Genomic DNA, 20,706 nt, shown 5'->3' on the forward strand with positions numbered 1-20,706 from the left:
TTAATAAGGGGGATCAGAACCCCTGGCTCTACACACAACATAAAAGGAGTCCTAAAGAGTTGGATTCATATTTCAGGGTTACTTTGGTACTAAATGTCTACTGTTTTTGATGGAAATCCATCACCCAAATAAAATTTGAGCATCTGAACCTGGGAGTCTAAGCATAAAAATATACTGCAAAGGAACATTTAAAATCCATGTCTAAAATTAGTTGTTTGACAAAGGGAGGTATAATACTGCTGTAATCTCTCCTTCCTGCACTATTTGATTTTGTCCTATAACCTCAAATATGGCTAAAAGCATATTTTTTCTGTAAGTTATAGCAAAGCTTAAAAGGAAGGATTCTCCTCCATGTTCTGCCATGTCGATGACAGGTTTCCACTATTTAACACAAATCTACTGTTATCTGCTCAGGCAGAAGTCAAAGTACTCAGGTTTGTTGACTAGTTCCCACAAATTTAATACCCACAGAAGCTGTTCAACCCAGCTCTGTAAATTTGGAAAAAATGTATTTAACAATTTTAATAATTTATTTCTGCATACAAAAGCCCAGTGATATCCATCTCTTTTTTAAAAGATTACTTAGCCTCTTCCTAATACAGAGGAAAGACGCAAAGACCTCCTAATCTTTGAAAGAAGGTGCCTTCAAACCTTTCACACTACTCGTGCATGCAAATAAATCCACATGAAAGAGAAGCTCATGCTTTGAATGTTAACATATTGTAGCATCAATTATGATATTTATCACGCAGTGAATTAGAAGTTAGCAACCATTTATAGTACAATTCGAGTAAACATTATTGCCTTTCCCAGCATATATACACACCCACAGAATTAATCAGAGAAAAAAAACTCTTCCTAAATAAATGCAACTTTCTTCATAGACGTGGCTTTGTTTTACCAATCTCCACACAGTGTCTTTTATAAAGAATGATCCCCCCACCCCAGAAGGGCTCATGCTCAGAGAAACCAGTGGGAAGACCTTCCCCTACTCTCTCTCAGCTGTGTGGGAGCTGCTTGTTCCAAGAAGAAACAGCAGTGTTCCTCCTGCCTTTTGAGGTCTGCGGGGGCTGCTTTGGCTGGAGGCACCAGGATGTGCCCCAAGCAGCCCTACACAAGAGGTGGTCAAGGAGAAGCATGTCTGCATAGGCCTCCTTCGCTCCCTGAGGGCCAGCATGGTTTCTGGTCACCCAGTAAAGAGGTGTCCAGGCAGCTGTAATCACCTGTGGTGACCAAGCAGGTTTAGCGACCCCAACATCAGCAACACAAGCAGAGCACCAAAGCACAAAACCAAAGGTTTCCTTCAAAAATACAAACCAAAGTCACACTGAACAACGTGAAACAACACAACTGATTCGACAGCGTCCACCTGAGGGCGGCTCTCCTCTAAGGCTGCCATCACCAGCAGCAAAACCAGCTCCTTGGCTGCTAACAGAGCACAACCACAACCCTCATCGAAGCAACAGGCCAAGACCAGTTTGGTGGCTGGTTTTACCTACAGAGCAGGAAAGAAATGCTAGCAAAGGTGTGACCTGCTGCATCCACCTCAACAGAGCATTAACTCAAAGGCCCACTCAGGGAAACAAAAACAGACCCACACCACCTCTCCACACACCCCAGAGCAGGGCTCTCCCACATCACCTACACACGGCAGGAACAACCCCATCACGGCACCCACCGGCAAAGCCCCTCAGACCAGGACCCGCGGAGAAACACGCTCACACCGTACCTTGGCACGCCCGAAGGAGCCCGACTTCCCCACGCAGCCACAGCCCGAGAAGCCTCTCCCAGCCTCCACCACCGCGGCCATTCCCTGGCGCCCTTTTACCCTGCGCGGCACCGCCCCCGCCCTGCCCCGCGCGCCGCCGCCAGGGGGCGCCCCCGCCCCGGTGCCACCGTGAGGGGCGGCCCCGCGGCAGGGCCGCGCCGAGCCGGACACCCGGGAGCTCGGCCCTGCTCCACTCCTGTGTGTGTCCGTCACCCCCCCCCACACACACACCGCCTCCGAAACGCCGGAGGCCGCCCCGGGGGATGCGTGGAGGTGGCCGGGAGCTGGGCTGTAGTCAGCCCGCCGGTCAGAGGGTTCTGTGGGCGTTGGAGAGCCGTCCACACGTGCAGTACAGGGGAGGGAGCGGAGCCCCTTGTCAAACAAAGCTCAGAAAAGAGGCTTCTCTCAGGCTAACAGGGCCATTCGGTTTATAATTAAAAGACGGAGGGTCAAGGAGGAGAGACATAAAGAAAAAGGAGAGCGCAAGGCTTCGCTCTGAAGGGAAAGCCCAGGGAGACAGGCGCGGAGGCAGAAGGAGACAAAATGGCCTCTGTGTGTGGGAGCCCGGTGCCGCAGCGGGCACCGTCCTGGCGTGGGGGGATCGTGGGGGGCTCGGTCCTGTGCAGGCAGCGGCAGACGTGGTGTCTGGTAGTGGGAAAAGCCAAAACCCTCCCTCGTGGGAAGCGTGAGCAGACACCCTCCTGGTGCGCGCCTTTCGCTTCCCAACATGCGTAGGAAAAAGATGAATTTCCAGGAATTTTTTCTTTTGCCCATTCACGTCCCCTCTGTGCTGTCAGAAAGGGTTATTAGCCATTGGAAGGGGCTGCCCAGGGAGGTGGTGGAGTCACCATCTCTGGAGGGGTTTAAGAAAAGACTGGACACGGCACTTAGTGCCATGGTCTAGTTGCCATGGTGGTGTGAGGGCAATGGTTGGACTCGATGATCCCAGAGGGCTCTTCCAACCTGGTTGATTCTGTGATTCTGTGTTATTGTTTGGGTTAAGGGTTGTCATGAGAACGTGCAGCCAACATTAATTTAATGGAATTACCACATGTGGACGGGGACCGCAGCCAGACATTGGCTCGCTAATTCGTTCCTTCACAACCAAGCCCTGAGCAGTTATTTCCACAGGGGTGCTGGCTGGCTAGTCGTGGCTTCCACGCTTAGCTCAGGCCAGCACAACTCTTCCCAGAATTAATAAACCAGGATGTTCCTTTCTAAACTGCTTTTCTGATGAAAGAAAAGCATTAGCATTGCCCTGAAAGACCACCCGGAGCACAGAGCCATCTCATTGCTCCCCACACACTCGTGCCCGGGCTTGAAGGACTCCTCAACGCTAGGCAGCTCAGGAGTTTCTGAGTAAATTTAGGGCTTTCCTTTGTTTCTGGTTGAAATCCCTATGAAACCCATTTCAGCTGTTCTCTCCTCAGCGGTCACAGGGCAAGATGTGAGAATCAGGCGACCCATGCAAGCCTTTCAGGACTTGGTTTCCATGTCAGCTTTTTCCTTATTTACTGGATAACTCAAAGTGTTTTTAGTCTGGAAGACTTAAAGCAAGAATCCAGGGGGAAAAGATAGATTTTTATATCTAACCTTGGGCACCCTGGTGATAAATATGAACTCTGTGGTTACAGATAAGTGCGTGGAGTCCAGGAGAGAGGAAAGTGGTTATCTGTTTCTGCCAGCCCTGCTCATAGCCCCTGTGACATCCTCCGGTGGGATATTGTGGTTCTCTACGGGCAAGAAGGTTTCCTGCTGCTTCAGAGGCAAAGCTCCCCGTTTCTCCCACTTCCCAGGGAAGGGAAGGGAAGCTGATACAACAAGGTTAGGTGGTGTCAGAAACTGGGCAGGAGAAAGAAATGAAACCAGATATGGTAGCCCAGGGTCTCTTAGGCTTAAGCCACTGAGTGTTAGTTATAGATAAGGCCCTTCAAAGACTTTGTTTTATTTCTTTAAAAACAAGCTGGCTGGAGCCAGCGCTATGAATTCATGGAGGAAAGCTCTTTCCCAAGGCCAATATTGCCTGTCCAGATGATCCCGTAATTCCACTGAGGTCCAACATTTCATTTGGCCTCCCGAGCAGACCTGACCTTGCAGGAATATTTTCTTGGCATGAACTGCAGAGAAACTATGAAGAGAAGGTATTAACGCTTTCAAAGGAGATGAGAGCAGAGGGGTTTTCTATTTCTTGCTCTCTACTCGGTGATAAAGAGAAGACAAACTGCCAGAATTTCATAAAACCATGTTTGTTAATGATCTAGAAATGCAAAGCCTGGCTACAGATATCTGCTGTTCTTTTGAAGGAGGTTCTGGTGGCTTCTGCAAAAGAAAACACAGAAACCTAATGCTAATAATATGCTAAATAATTAAAAGAGATATTTTCTTATTCCTACATATTACAGATAAGGGTTGAAGACAACAAGGGGATTAATGAAGGAAGGAAGATAAAGTGGAGAAAAAAACTCTTATATTTCAAGTAAAAGTGATGAGTTTACTGCAAGGAGGTTAAAAAAAAAAAAGAAAAAAAAAAAAAGAAAGGTCAGCAATTTGCCCTGGGAGTTATTCCTAAATTGGGAGGCCAAGGACACAAGCTAAAACTATCTGTGATGCCAAGTTTGCACATCAGGGGCACAGAAAAGCAATGTGGAGGAGGGTTGGCCCACACTTCAGGTGGAGACTGTTCATGCATGTCTTCCATCTCAGGGCTTGAGGTGTGTGAACTGTGCTCTGAACACAGGGTGACAGCACATCAGTGTGGCACAGTTCAAGAAAGCTCCTTGGACTGAGGTGTCTTTCTCTTTCCCTCAATTTCTTCCGTCCCTTTCTTGGTCCCAAAGGTAGATATGTTGCCCCCCAAAATTTTAAGACAGGAGTATGAATCATCTCAGCAGCTGGTGCCTTTTCAGGAGCTTGACACCTCTGCAAAGCAAGTGCCAAGGAAACCCAGGAGTTAAGGTATATATCTGTCCTGAGAGATGAGCCCAAAATGCAATTACATTATCCCAAGGCAAGATTTTCCACCTCTCCTTAATTTAATTCAGGCTCTTTTACTTGAAAGTGATAACAGGAGCGGAATCTGAGTCCACCTCCAGGTTTTAAAGCGTTTTGATGTATCAACACTTAAAGCAGAAGATTTGCTCGCTGAAGGAGTCCCTACAGAGCACACCTGGTGTGCACAGCACACCTGCTTTGAAAGGTACCGACAGCAGGGTCTCAGGATGCAACCCCAGTCAGACCCACTGCTCACATTGATCCCCTTAGGCCATTCACATACTCTGAAATCAGCCTACAAATGCTTTGGTGTGCTGACAAACCTCAGGCTTTGCACAAGTATGTGTGCGCACACAAGTACCAATGAAATTTGGGGCTCGACGTCTCAGTTGATGCACACCAAAGATCCAGCCTCAGCCCAAATAACATACGCAGTTGTCACCAGACCCAGTGAAAACCCACCTAGAGGAGCTTCAAGGGGATGGAGAACCACCATTAGGGCCTCATGCGTGTCAGCAAAAAATATTTCCTGTTGGTTTGCCGAGATTTCTGAGATGCTGCATATGCAGGGAATTTTTAGTTCAAATAACCTCAGATTAGGACTACTGACTCTACCCTGTGGGATGGTTCTTTACTCTTCCTTCCATGAAGTATAACACAGCTCAGAGCCTTTTTACAGGATAGTCCTTCTGGTCTATCCACCTCCCACTTGGAAGCTGTTACTCCAAGAGCTAACTCTTCTGGTTAGTCCAAGAGCTAACTCTTCTGGGTTACTGCCATAGCCAGTTAACATCCCTTGCCCATGGGTAGGAAGTGTGATTAAAATGTGTCCAAATTTGGAATTACTTTATCCATGTAAATGTTAGATTTCAAAATCGAGGTCGCCCAAATTGGGATTTCAAAGGCAGGTCTCCATTTTGTTTCACCAAGAAAAACATTCAGAAAATATTTTCCTTTGACCTTCTTGAAATGTTTTAATAAGACTGAAACAATCCATATTAGCTGAGATTGAAATGTTTCATTTCCACACTAGTGCTCCAATTCCTGCATGATACGATATGAATAGAGCACAGCAATTTTACAAATGGTTTCAATAATGTCCTGCTAAAGTGTGCCAAAAATCAATTTCTGAATAGAGGACTCTCTTCTTGAGAAAATATCCCTGCTGCTGTAATGCCAGGTTGTCTCAAGAGGGTGAGTTCAGAGGACACCCTACGAACCCCAGTGCCTCAGCAGCACTCAGGTTATGTGCCTGGAGGGTGTGACTGTGGGAATGAGCCCCTGAATAATGCTTTGTTTGTGCAGTGCATGCACAACCGAGTCTTGATCCTTCACAGCAACTCCTGACACTACTACAGGAGTAACGACAGTAGTATTAACTACAGGTTTTGGTCCCTCTAAATTCAAAGCACAACTGCATGCCTTTGCAGGGTAGGATTTTCACGCACCTGCCCACTTTGGGATAGCTGGGAGATACAAGGTGTGCAGTCTCCTTGATGAGACCCACGGATGGAGCTGGGAAGAGCAAAGAGATTTTGGACACGCAAATCTCCTGCTCAGAAATCCTCCAACCATGTTGTGCGCAGTAGCCTTGCTCCTGTGAATGGGGTAATAGCCTCAGAACAGGTTCCGTTTCCATTTCCACTTGACCACTAGCTTTTCATCAGTAATATTTCCAGATATGATAGAATATTTAAGGCTTTTGTGCATGGCTCTTACTGGTAACGCTTAACTACATGTGTGCAGGTAGGAAGATCCCCTCTCAGCCCTCTTGTCTGTTCATGGCCAAATAGGGATCATGCTATTTTATATCCCCCCTTTCAGAAATCGCAGTATTCGCGTTAGATCTGTCTCCCAGAGGCCAACCTGTGCAGGGAGCTGCACCACCCTCAGCATGGGAAGAGTGAGAGGGTTTTCAGATTGCTGCTTGCCAGGTGTATTCTTTCCTCCTTTAAATCTTTCTCTCTGTCTACCTTTCTCTCTTCTCCTTCTCTGCAAAAAATCTTCCTGCCACCTCCTGGAAGGATCTGCAATTGCTGCAGTGCCTCTGCAAAAGAGAAATATTCAGAGCCTCGAGCGCCTGCTGAAAAGCTCTCCAGGTTTGGGAGGAGGTGAGAGCTGGCACAAATCCTGCCCTGGGTGTGGGTGGATTTCCAGCCCCTACACGGTGCACAGCAGACACTGGGGTTGTGCCTTTTCGCTGCTTCTGCTCTTTTCTCTCTCCATGTGTCTGTCTTGCTTTGGAGAGAAACAGAGCACGATGTTAATGGTGCCGCAGAACGTGCTAAATGTCGCTGCTTTCCCTTAGTCATTATTTTCTCTCCAAGAAACAGACAATAAGAGAACTCGACTAAAGCACAGCAAATTAGCGAGATGAATAAGATACACACACGCTTTGTGTGTGTGTTTAGTCACCAATACAAAGTCTAGATGTGTATTAGTTGCGTTACAAAACTAATTCCCAGCAATCTAAACGCTCTGCATGAGGTGTTATGCAAATGTAATAAATTACCTCTGTCTCCAAGAAGGTAAAAATAAAAATAAATGGTACTAATTTGTTGAAGTGCCAATAAATTTTGAAGCTAAAAAGTAACAAGCTAGTTGTGGCAATCAGGTAAATATTGGAATGCAATTTCAGCAGGTTAACTTCTTTCATCTGACATAACTACATTTAAGAACAACTTTGTTTCAACTGAAATTTTACCTGGGATAATCCCCTTGATCTGGGATGCTTACTTTGTCCGTGAGCATCATTTTAGCTCACCAAGACTCCCATGTCTCTCCAGTCAGTTTTATTTACCAGCTTCGAACAGCAAAATCCTAAGGCACGCTCTCTAAACACAACACTGCCTCGTAGGTCGTAGGCACAGCAAGTGCTGAGGTCAGGGAGTTATGCTGGATAACAACACAATTCATCTGGATTTTTACTATAATTGTTATGTCAAAGCTCTGTAGAATCTCTCATGTATTTATCACAAGTCGATTCTCCGTGGAGGTAAGGATCAACAAATCTTACAGCAAATCTGAGGAACCTAATCCTTCAAGGTTTTCAGTCTTTAGTATACAGGGGCTGATTTAACCACCAAAATAGTATGTGTATACATACATACATAGCTGTACACATATATATTGCCTAAAGTGGGAGTTTGGGATGTTCCTGCACCAACGTACTTTGGCTCACAATGCAGAAACATGAGGTGCTGGTTCTCATTTCAGCTCCTCTTCTTCCCCAGCATGGGAAGGATCCCACAACCTGAGCTGGCAGGCTTTCTCTGCGAGGCCTCCTGCCTCGTCTCACCCTGGGAAGAGGTGAGCTCCTCTTGGAGCATCCCAGTTCAGTTTTCTTGGTGCATCCCAGATGCCACCGTATCTGTGCTGAGCACTGGGCAAACAGCGTGCTGCGTCCAGCTCGCTCCTCCTCTGCAGCTTCCATCAATACCCAAAAAATGGTGTTACTGGGTAACAAATGTCTTCAATTTCTTTTGTAGTCAGAGGGATTTTACGTTTCATTGATTTCAGGGACGGCATTTCTCTATTAAATCCTTTTGCCGGTTAGAACTCCCCTGTCTTTAAGCAGTTCCTTTGAGTACTTCACAGGTTTTTTCCTGCCTAGATAGTAATTGGGTTTTTTTTTTTTCAAAATCAGCTTCCCAGCCCATGCCATACAGCTTGGATTGCTCCTGGAGAGTACTGCCCATCTAGAAAAGGAAACGGGGAAGTAATGAAACCTCATTTTCTATAGGTCTAGGTCCTTACTTGCTAGAACTTTTAATCCAGCTGTACTTCTGCTCCACCACTGATTCCCCAGCATTTCCCTCTGCTTCTCACATCTCACTGGAGATTTTATGCCCAGTGCAAAAATAGGTGAATGCATGAAGAGCCATTAGTATTTTCTCCAGGGCTGCTTATTCTTGCCAGGCTTGTAGGAGCGGAATCGTGTCCCCTTCATAATTCAGCCTTTCAGAGTTACTGTGGGGAGGAAAACAGGAGCAGGCACAGCATGGTCACAAGACCTTATGTCCGCTGGAGACCAAGTTGAAAGGCAAATCCCTCCAATTCTCCCCACGTGGGCATTTCTGTATAGCCTCATGTAGTTTTTATATCAATTCTGAGAAGGCTTGTAGTGAAAATGAACATTCAGTGTCCTTTTTGGGAGCACGGTGTTACCAGGGATGTCTCTGGGGGTGTAGTGGGAGATGGCAGAAGGGCTCCTGCGCTGCAGGTCCACGTCACACTGGTGCAGTTGCCTGGATGTTCCTGGGCAAATAAACCCTGTGGTGAGCACTGCAGCCTCAGCTGCTCTGAGCTGATGTCTTCAAACACCAGGGGACACTGCAAGACTGAGCGGTGGCCAGGCTAGACATGGCTTCAACAGCATCTGCCACTCCACGTCCCTCCAGAAATACCTGCAATGACCAGCAAACCCCCTGCACTTACCTCCTCTGGGGCTTGGCAATGTCAGTTGGAAGTGTCCCTGTGCAAGGAGAGGGAGTAGGGGACCAGAAGAGCAGGATGAAAGGAGACGTTTTCCTATCTCAAAGGGAGACATCCTTCAAAGTGGGCCCCATGAAGAAGAAACAGGGGTGAGAGTTGGGTTATGCACCCTCACCACGCCTCAGAGTAAAGTCTCAGCCCTTGCCTTGTGCACCCTGGCCAGGGAGTGCAGTGTAGTGTTCAGTGCTACCCAGGGTGGGAGGGCACGGCAAGCTGCCAAGGCATGCATCAGCTGAGCTGGCAAGCGTGGTGAAGGCATCTCCACGGGGTGGGGAAGCCAAGGGTGTGCAAGGATGCCAGAGGAGGAGCTGGCAGAGCAGAGCATGGCAATGCATATGCATCCAGCTGGGCTCTCCGAGCACCTCCTCCCATACAGGAAATTCACTCACAATTGAAAACATATCTGTTTGCTTTCGTGAGATGGATCGCACATGTCGTCAGTCACCGTTTGTATATACAGTATCACTGAAAGGGAGAGATAATAAAGAAATCATTCTTTTAAAGGAGTAACTGCATTGCAGATCAATTTCTTCAAAACCTTCATGTGCACAGAAATCCTACGGGATGAATATTTCATAAGGGGAATAACACTGTTAAATTAATAAAAACCCTGCACGCCTAGTTACGAACTACAATGATTGCTGAAGTTGTTATAAAAAAAAAATCATCCTGTTCATACTTTGTACATTAATTTATGACAGAGTCATAGCTGGACCCTGAGGGAAATGGAGGAGAAAAAGGGACCCTTTTGATGTGAAGCATTTTCAGTAATAGGAGTTGTGTGGACATGACTGCCCACCGAGGACAGGCAGCCTTATTGGTAAGGTGAAACTGGTTTCTCAAGAGGGAGGATGGATATGCTAAAATTAATTATGCTGACTATTTTATTCTGCCTGTCTGAGGCTGTAGGTGAGTGACCTGAAGAGCTGGAGTGACCTGAAGTGTTGGATAAGATGTATAAGTGATGTCTCCCTTATCCATCTCCATTTGGGTATCTCTAGTCCCAGGGCCACACCTTCCATCCCAGTTCCTCAGGTGGTGGATGTGTGAAAGCCTCCATCCCACAATGTCATGGGGATCCGGGATTGGGGTGTTCATCTAGATCAGGGGGACGTGAATCTGTGCAACAGGGACTTCATCACCCCTGTGCTCTTGGCCATGCCAGAGCAGGGTTTTCCTCCTGTCTCCCACAGAAATCCCATCCTGATTGTAACGGCTCCCTCCATGCCCATGCTAAATCTCCATCTTATACTTCCCAAGGAAAAATAAACTTTCACTGGAAAATTTCCAGCTCACTCCGCTTCTACCTCCGTTCTTTCCATCTTCACAAAAGTTCATTCTTCTCGCTGTCGGCACTTCTGCTGGCCCCAGCGAGTTCCTCGCAGGCTGGGTGGCAAGTTAGTAGAAGCTTCTCTCCTGCAAGCTGCTAAGGAACTTAAGAGGAACTCATCAGCTTTCACCCAGCAAAGACAGAGAAGGCTTGAAACCACCATATTGATCTTTCCCTTTGAATTTTTTCCAAGTAGCCCCAAATAAAAATAGGACAAAAATACGTATCAACGTTTTCTACTCGTAGCTGATTTGTCTACTTGGCATTATTTTCTTCAGCAGGAAAGAGGGTGAGGCACACAAAGGGGACAGAGGCACGGGATAAATAAGTAAGAATGTAAAATTGGGTGTTTTGATTTTTTTTTAATGTTAACTAGATAATGTATTCATAATCTTCCCTGCTTACGACAAAAAAAATGAGTGCTTGCCTTTTGAAGCCCTCATCTGGCAGAGAGAGATAGCAGATTTCTAAGAGCATTTTTTATGCTCCTTTGATGACTGCGAGGAAAAAAAAAATATTCAGAGAGCCGAAATGACATTTTTCTATAAATTTCACACAGCTCTGCAGGCATGTAGGCATGGAGGCATTCATTAAGATTAGTTGGAATTACTTAAGCACCGTGAATTTTCTCCATCAAGTTGGTAACTGGAACACTGCGGATTAGTTATTGATCAGCTGCCATTAATACTTGGGGCTCTTTCCATGCCTGTTGTTGGGCTTTTTGTTGATTCTTCCCCCCCTCTCTTGTGCAAGCCAGATCTGTGAAATTCGCAAATTAAACAGACGCTCTTCAGTCTCGCCTTTGTTTTGGGGAACAAAAAAAATCAGAACAGAAAAAATAACTCCTTTGTTACTGCAAATCTGTATCTGCTTTGCCTCGCTGCTTCCCCCCTCCACTCCCTATAGCAGAGGGCTACAGCCCGAATTTTGGGTGGCTTTCAGAGCCGGTGCTGCAGCCCTTTCCAGCAGCGCCTCTGGGACCGTCCTGAGGTCTCGCAGAGGCGTTTGAGCACACTGGTCCTGCAGAAGGATTCAGAGAGGCAATGAGGTGGGAGCTCCTGGGTTGCGTCCTGGAAGGAGGTCTGGTGGACAGCACGCTGACTTGCGTGAGAGGCCACTGGAGATAGCAGGGACCCCTTCCTCCCAACATCTCTTTCCTACACAGGGGGATGTAGCAGGCCACAAAGTCATTTCCCAGAGCTGTGCAGGCCACTGCATCCTCTGCTGCCCCAACCCTGTCCATAGCCAGGGACTTGGACTAGGGGGCAGCAACTCACAGTCCATCTAGGTTCATTGCTGGTTACATGATTTTGCCGAGGTTGGAAACATCATTTGAACTGCTTGGGACCTTCACAGATCTCAGTCCCTCCATCCACCTCATCAGGCCTTTTACTTTTCTGTTTATCTCTGTTTCCTATTGAAAACCTCATGGTTTTTAATGGTACTCATTGCTACCAAGGACCAAAGAGCATCACTGCTCTAGCTAGCAGAGAACACAGCCACGTAGTCCAGTCCTTCCAAGCCAAACTTCAGCCTAGACAGGTTGAAGATACAAAAGTGCTTTTGTACATTGAAGCAACAAGGTCATCCCCACTTGTGAATTTCAGTGGGAGTTCCTCTTCTTCTCCAGATGATCAGAGGTCCTCAACCCTACCACAGTGCTTAGTCCTCTTCCCACTCACTGCTCGTACCCTCTTGCAAGGTGCTGCCCTTTCTCACAGGTGCCATCCTGTCTCCTCTCCTTTCAAAGAAAGTTTTTCGTAGTCCTCAGGAGACTCTTTGTGAAGGCGGCATTACTGGGTAGATCCTGGACACCAAACCCTGATCTTCACTGGACCGTTCATGGCCTGTTTGACCTGCAGTCACTGTACAGTGAAGCACGAGGCAGTGCCACCTGGGTGAGAAGGAGGCAGTCCCACACAGGCAGACAGCAGAAAACTTATTAAGTTCGCTGCAGGATACACCCCAAAGGTGTTGCACTTGGCTGATCCTAATGTCCAACCGCAACCCCTGAGCAAAGCTCCAGTAGCAACCAGGCATCGGACTCGTTATGCCTATTCTTTGCACAAAACCACCAGGACCCGCACAGCTCCTGTCAGCTTCACCTTTTCCTCCTTCTGGTTGCCAAAAATTTCCTGCAGAGAGCCAAAAGGGGCCCCGCGGAGGATTTGCCACGTTTCTTTTCGGAGCATCTGTTCCTCGGCAGGTTTCTGAACAAATAACCAAGGATGACTTTGCAAATGAACAGCATACAAAAGAGCACAAGGCAGCTGTTGCTGCAGGAAGAAAATAAGGTTTCCCTTCCCTGCATGCAGCTCCTAAAATGGTTTATGTTCTTCCACAAAGGCCGGTCAAGTTGCCACAAGCAGGAGTGGAGTCACTCCAGGCACCTTGCCCGGGGTGTCCTGGCTCAAGCTGTCCCAGGCTAAGGCAAGCTCTAGGGTAGAGGTTTCCATCTTCTTCAGGGCAGGGGGGTGACACTCTCTGTTAGCCGAACAGAGGCTAAAGCAGCTTGATTTAGACATTCCCCTTTTCAAAATGCAATTTAAAGAAGGGGGAAATAACAAATAGAAGAGGCATGTGTTAGAGACAGGGGAAAATAAGAGTTTCTTCCTCACGGGGCACACAGCTCTAAGCTGATCCGTCCATCCTCATTAGGACCAATCTAATGGGAAGTCAATAGCATTGTCTTTCCCAGGTCTGAGCTGTTTAGGGGGGGAAGAGGAAAACGTGGCAGTTCAAGCACCACATCTTCACTCAGAACACCCAGGTTTGGGCCCAGCCTGGCTTTCTACTTGTGGTTAGACCCACTTGTAACCTTCTAGGCCCTGATTTATGGCTGGTAAGATGCAATTTATGAAACATCCCTTGTGTGTTCCTCTGTTCAACCCCTTGAAACTGAAGTGTCTCATTACTCTGTTCCTTGCTGCCGGGTAGCACTCAGACAGGCTCCAGGGGCTCCTGTAACATCATCCTCCTCTTTAGCCATACCTGTGGTGCCTAAATACCCTTCCCTGCAGTAGAAGCAGGAGCAGAGCTTTTATAAACAGACTGGCAGGTTTTCACCGTGGTCCTGGGGCTGGCAGAGAGCCACAAGAATTTTACAGACCCCAATCCTTTGTGCCTTATCAACTCTAATGAACCCATGGTCCTAATTTCAGGCTGGCTGGTCACTGGAATTGGACACCAGAGACTGCCATCAAGAAGGAAACGTGGTGTTTGACGTGGAAGCCGTCCTTCGGTTTTGCTGTCTGTCAGCGCACCGGTTCACAAGGCTGGTAGGAAAGCTCTTAATCATCTCTCCTTAGGGATATATAAAGTCCCGTGGAATGTCTTGCATGGGATGTCTGCTCCTTTCCTTCACAATCACTGTTTCACGCGATATTTGTCCCAAGGGACGCCTAGACATGGGTGAATGGACTTTACGCACTGCTCCAGTTCCAGTTCTGCGGGAACATTTCACCTGATGTATGTTCTCAAGTCCTACTGGGGTCCACATAAAAGCCAGGAAAAATAGTTTCTTTTCTGCTTGATTTTCAGATTTTCTGTATTTCATATGCTCTCCTTCGTAGGAAATCCCAAAGTCCTCTGCTTTTGCAAAGATGCAGCACAAGTCTAGGGCACAGGCGTTACTCTAATAGGAGGTGATGCAGACCGAGCAGCACAGAGTACCAAGAACGACCTTGCAATTGCATTCCTAGCTGGGTCAGTTTTTAAACAAAGAAATGTTATTTCTGAAAGGCTGAGCAATGAAAGCATGGAAATGAAATGGCAAGGTATTTCCTAAGGGACCCATGTCACAGGAAGAAAATCCTGAAACAATACTTTTCGCACATTCAAAATCCATCCCTGCCTCTCCCTTCTCTTTCTTTCTTTTTTTTATTTTTTTGGCAAGAAAACAGTTCATCAAATGCAGTCCAAGTCTCTCTAAAAAGCCTTTATGTTGGGGAGGATGGGAAAAGAGGAAAATAATATTTCAATGAAAACATCTCTGCTAGCATTACATTCAATACTTGTAACAAAGTTAAAGGAGATATCACTGAGAAACAGTCTCCGTTGGCAGAGCAAGAGGAGGAGAGCCGGGAAGGACAGGAATCCTCATGGGGCAGGGGAAAGCAGAGGAGGACTGGAAACATCTTGGTCTGTAAGGAGAAAAGACAAAGCAAAGATTTTCCAAGAACTCACTTGTGCGTGGAATATCTACTGCCGAGACAGGCTGAGGGCAGTCGTTCATGTGTGGAAGGAGTGAATAGGGGTGAGCTTCCCATCCCACCCGTGAACTACGTCATTGTGAAATAGCACAGAGATGCATTTCTCAAGGTCCACGTGGAACCAAGCCACCAACCCACTCCCCATACAAAGATTCTTGCTCCTGAAGCTTTAGTCTAGGCTAAGGAAAAAAATCTAAATATAGCTGCCTCGTGAGTGTCCCAGGCCACTTCCCACCAAAGCAAAACACTTCTGCTTTGGGGCTAAGACCAAGAAACAAAGGGAAACAGACTGGGCCTGGCAGAGGTTCTTGCACTGCTTGGAGGAGACCACAGGAGCTCATCTGGTCACCCTCAGCGTCTCTGGATACTCCTCAAATCAGCAAAGAGCAGTTCAGGCTCACAGCCAAAACTAATCTCATGTTTAAATGAGGGCTTGTTGTTCTGGAGAAGGCAGTGAAATTGTTACCTTCAGACACACCTGAATTAAAATCTAAACCCTGAATTATTCAGGAACCACCACAGCAGACCCCAGGAGCCTGCTTTTCTCAAGCAGGATAACACGTGGCGGTGTCCCCAGCACAGCTATTCGAGGGAATACACAGAGACAAACAAAAATAAAAGGTGGTGGGTGTTTTTTTACAGGCTGCATTGCTTCATCTCCCAGCTTTCGTCCTGAAAAATGACTTCTTGAAGAGCAGGAACAGCTTTTTACACTTGGAAAGTCAAGCTTTCTGAATGACTCCAATTTTTAATCAGAATGAATGCCCACATGTTTTTTTAACATTAGAAGGCAAACTCCTACCCTGCTGTCTCTGTTTAGCCCACACCCAGGACTAAACAATAACCAGTTGTTCTATCACCCAAGACCCCTCCCCTCCCCAGCTGAGAAAGGGAATTGGGAAAAGGAGGGAGACTCCTGGGTTGAAAATTAAACAGATTTAATAAAAGAAGAAAACCAATATCGATACTAATACAAAAGACATAAAGTTATACTCAGCCCATAGAGTGGTTGCAGGTCCCTCCAGGGATAGAAGTTGTTGAGAAGAAGGGGAGAAGAACCCCCAACAAGCCCTCCCATTTATAGTGAACGTGACATTAATGTTACAGAACACACCTGTGGGCCAGCCTGGGGCAGCTGCCCTGGCTCTCACTGCTAATGGCCTTGATCACCATCCCATGGCTGGCCAAACTGAAACAAAATGTAACTGAAAATTGGTTCTATAAATTTTATCCCCATGAAACCAGGACACCCACGCAACGTTTTCAGGTGTTCATGGGCCACATTGGGGCCTATCAAAGGGCTGAACAGTTGAATAACAAGCAGTTTGACAAAAAACAGTCTTCTGTGAACAATGACCCAACAGAAAATAAGTCCAGACTTACCAGATACATGTTTCTCTGTTCACTTAACTTTCTGAAATAATTGGTATTAAAAGTTGCTTTTCTTTGTTGAAAGGGAACTGCAGATAATTTTCAGAGTTAGATAGTCATTACTTTCAGTTCCTCTTTTCCTCCTAGGGCCGTATGCTTGGTTTGAAGTTGTGGGAATATCTTAAACAGTGCCAATGAAATATTTAGGATCGTCTAAATAGATTCAGAATAAATTTTCTCTAAAATATGCCCCAAAACAAAACAGCAGATGCGTTTCAGTGCCATGTGGGGTAGACCCTTGTCTCCCCTAGCCCGTGTTTCAGTGCCATGTGGGGTAGACCCTTGTCTCCCCTAGCCCGTACTTCCTAGGGACATGCACAAAATACAGCAGCAGCTCCTCCTCTCATGGGTTCTTCCTCCTGACTACAAGCCCAAAGCCTGGAGACCTTGAGCTCTGTTTCCAAGATAGTTTTTTCCCCAGTAGCCTGAGGACACATTCTTTTCCCAACGTACACATGAAAAACATTGACAGTTTCCATGGGTGCTGTAGCGCCCGGGCTCCAGTGCCAGAGGAATCTACGTCCTGATTTAGCAATGGTTGTATATCCAGGCAGGTATGAACTTGGTTGGTTATTCACAGGAGACACACTGGAAGAGCATCTTCATCTCTGCCTGACCACTGCTATTTCACAGCTCTGCTAGAAAGTGAATTAACTTTGAGTTACGTAGCCCTTGGTCATCTCCAGTGGGACATGACCAGAAGATGGACAAGTTATTAGGCAGAGGAAGAACTGAAAGGCTGGCACACGGACATGGACTTGCAAACCTGTGGTGGGATTCAGGTGGCCACATTTCTTCAGGAAGCTGAACCAAAAAGAACCCTTACTGAGATAAGTCTGTGGACTATATCGCCTGCTGTGGCTCTCTTCAAGGTGTGCTTGCCCTCTACATAAATGTCCGATTCATTTTTTGAAGCCTGCTGATTTTTCAGCCTCAGCAAAATCTCCTGGCAATGATTTCCAGCAGCTAATTGTGTGAATAAAAGTATTTCCTTTCATCAATTTTCAGTGCGCTGCCCTTGTTCTCAGATGACGAGAGCAGAAGCTCCCAATCTGCTTGCTTTATTTCACAGTGTATTTTGCATACCGGCGATGCCACGTATGGCGTTACCATCCTGGGGAGGCTGTTACGCATTGTCAGTAGGAAAATCTGCAGCAGGCTGAAAACTGAAAATGATAGGAGAATATCAAATAAATGTAAAAGCAAAGCAAATAACATCGGGGCAGCGACGCTGATCAGCTTTCCCCTCCGTTGAGTTCATTTAATGCCTCTGTTTCTCATGAAGCTGCCGCAGGTTTTGCTGCCTGCCACAGCAGCCTGCGCTGCTCTCCAGGGACTTTGCTGGAAAGCTGAAGACCATGTAGCTGTGAAGTAAGGTGGGCCTCGTGTCTGGCATATTGTCCTCTCTGTCTTCAGGTGACCTCTGCAGAGGGGACTTCTCGTTGGGCTGTTTCTCTCACCTCCAGCCTCTCTGGATAGATCTGTCAAGTGTGTTTTACACATGCACCGGTGCAGTCTCTTTCTCCATTTGTATTCCATCTGCCTCCAACAATTTCTGCAAACCTTGCCTGGGCTGCCTCATTTGTATGCACTTAATCTGGCTTTATCCTGTTTTATGGAGTGTCTTCTTTAAATTGATTCAGGCAAAAGCATAGCAGGGGCTTTGCATAGATTTCGCATGCATGACATTTCTGCACAGTTGGTCCCATTATACACCACCCTGAGCACATTCTGCCCAGAAAACCACCGCATTAAACAAGAAAAAAAATGCATCAAAGTAAAGAGAGCCATGGGAGGAGGAGGAGGAGGAGGATAAACAGATCTGAACGCTGTCCACTTCTCTGGTGTAATTATGGGTAGCAATTTTCTGGTCTTCATTTCTTGAGTGTCCAGTTCATGTGGCATCAGCTTGTATGTCCTCATCTGTCCAGAGCCATGTCTCACTCTGCTGAACTCCGTGGAGCTGGGTCAGACCCTGCCTGAGTCCCAAATTCCCCTCATTGCTCCTTTGACTCTGATACTCTCGCAGGGGGCACTTTGCAGGTGGCCACAGACCCGGGCAGGGTACCAGAGCATGCTCAGCATCCTCAGGAGCTCATGTGATGGTGTGGAGAAGGCTTCAGGAGCATCTCTTTGGCCACACCTCCTCCACACTGGTAATAAACCACATCATCAGAGAAAAAAAACACTGTACGAGTAAGAATTTAGCTGTCCTACCCTCTGGGATCGTTGCCTGTCCGAGCTCCGGGAATTATTGCTGAAAAGTTTGCACCTCTTCTCAGCATACACGAGCAAACACAAGCGTGTGCTATGAAATCTAAGCAGTAGCAGGTGTGATCGGGTGAATACTGCTCATTTGGTGTGGCCAGGCAGCAGCAAAAAGTGTTATTCAGTATTTTATTAGGGAGAATTAATATTTCTTTAACGCTCTGCTAATGATTTAACAATATTATTGTTATGTTAAGGTTGGGGGAATTAGAGAAAGAGTACTTGTGTTAATGTGTCAACACATTAAAAACGCAGCTCCATTTAGGCAGACACTTAGGTTAATGTTTTACATATTAAAAAGTCCAATTTCCTTTGCTGGCTACAAATAACAACCGAGATTATTGACACTGAATGATTTGCAATGTACTGCTTTACTTTTTGCTTCTTGTGTTTGTGTGCTCTGCTTGATTTATAATGATTGGAGCTCTGGCCCTATAAATTTTCTGTATTAAGAAAATATGAAGCCAGTTTTATAGTATACAATAAGAAAGAGAAAAAATGCGTGCTGCCATGCATGGACACGGGAATGCGAGTGGGATCAGATCTTTTATAAAACACAATAAAACCATCCTCGTAATTGCATCAGCATTTTGTTGCTGTAGTAGGAGCCCACTAGACCTGCCCATGGGAGCTCCTGCACCTCTGACCATCTCTGTTTGCACAAAGCCTGTTTTTCAAACAGCTAAGGACAGAGTGAGTTTTGCATTGATAAAAAGCAGGCAAAATTGCAAATACTGCACTCCCAAATCCGCAACCAGAGGAAAAACCACTCCAGTTTCTCCCAGGACACTGGGTAAGCTGGGGCTGTTGACCAGCCTAATGTCCTACTGTCCCTCGTGACTTTCTCCCTTGCTTCAGGCTAAAGCAAGGTGTGACAGGAGACTTCTCAGAGCCACCCTGAAAACGTGAGCTTGTGAATGTGGCAATGATAGGAAAAAAAAGAAAAAAACCCGCTTGTCTGAATGGAATTTATGAAGATGTGGGTAGAGGAGCATGGTGCATGGCAAGAGGGAGGGACAGCATGTCTCGGCACTATCATAGGGTTTTCTGTGGTAAGACCACCAACTCAGTTGCTTGATTTTGGTCTCGAAAACCATATATTCAGACTGAAAGCTGCCGCTCTGGCTGCTTACATCAGGTAGGGGCAATATTTTAATGTTCCAGCTTAGGCAATCCACCTGTTTCTGAGAGCAAAGCTAGGGAGCAACTTAAGGTTATGCCCACATTAAAAAGGTGTTGTGTAATGATCATATTACCCTGGAGAATCACAAGTATTAGAGCCTGGAGAGGTGCTGTGGATGTTTCTGACGTCCAGTTCAGGTAAGAGGGGTTGATAACCTTCCCTGTGACACTCCAGCATCTCACCCCGTACCCATTGCTCATCCTCATGCAGGACTCAGGCCTCCAGGAGATACAGAGAAATCAAGAGCAACTCTTAAATTTAGGTTGCCTTTAAAGTTTGCTGATGAGAAGCAGCAGATATTTATCTGCCTGACTGAGTTGTGGTTCAAAGACCCAATAGCTGCATGTACACTGCAGAGATGAATTCAGTGTACGTTTCTGAATTGACTTTTTATATACTCATCATCAATAAATCCTCAAAGCCACTTGTATCAGAATGAAAACTAGCTATGGAAATCATTAGATCTACAGTCAGTAATTGATAACACGCATTTCAAATGCGGAAATGAATTAGCTTTTGGCTTATGGGGAGATTTCAGACTGTATCCAATTTCATTAGGCAAGAAATTCTAATGATGAACGAATAGACTTTATTGTTCTGCTTTTAAAAGGGAACCGTTTGTTATCTTTTTGCCTCTTCTGAGGCGATCTTTTTTGTTGTCTACAAAGTTTAAAGAGCTCAAAAGTAATCTTACGGTCTAGTAAGATGTGAACTTACGATTTCCCACATCTTTTACCTCTCCAGAGCTCAGGGTTTTCAGATGAGTTTTACTCTTAGGCAGACGCAGGGTGCTTTGCACCCCATCGTTGACATTTGAGTTTCCCCTGTCAGTGCCACAACATCCAAAAACCTCTTTGCCCAAGCAATAGGAGCTCTAAGAAGTGAGATGTGAGCTGAAACTCTCTCTGCCATCCACGTATGGAGGTTTCTCTCTCCAAGAAAGTTCTTACAGGCCATCTTTTTGCTCAGAAACTTTCAGACACTGCTCTCGTGAACTTTAAAACACAAAAAAAAGTTGCGAGGAAGCAGA

The sequence above is a fragment of the Nyctibius grandis genome, chromosome 32, assembly GCF_013368605.1.
Source record: "Nyctibius grandis isolate bNycGra1 chromosome 32, bNycGra1.pri, whole genome shotgun sequence".
In the NCBI taxonomy this organism is placed as follows: Eukaryota; Metazoa; Chordata; class Aves; order Nyctibiiformes; family Nyctibiidae; genus Nyctibius; species Nyctibius grandis.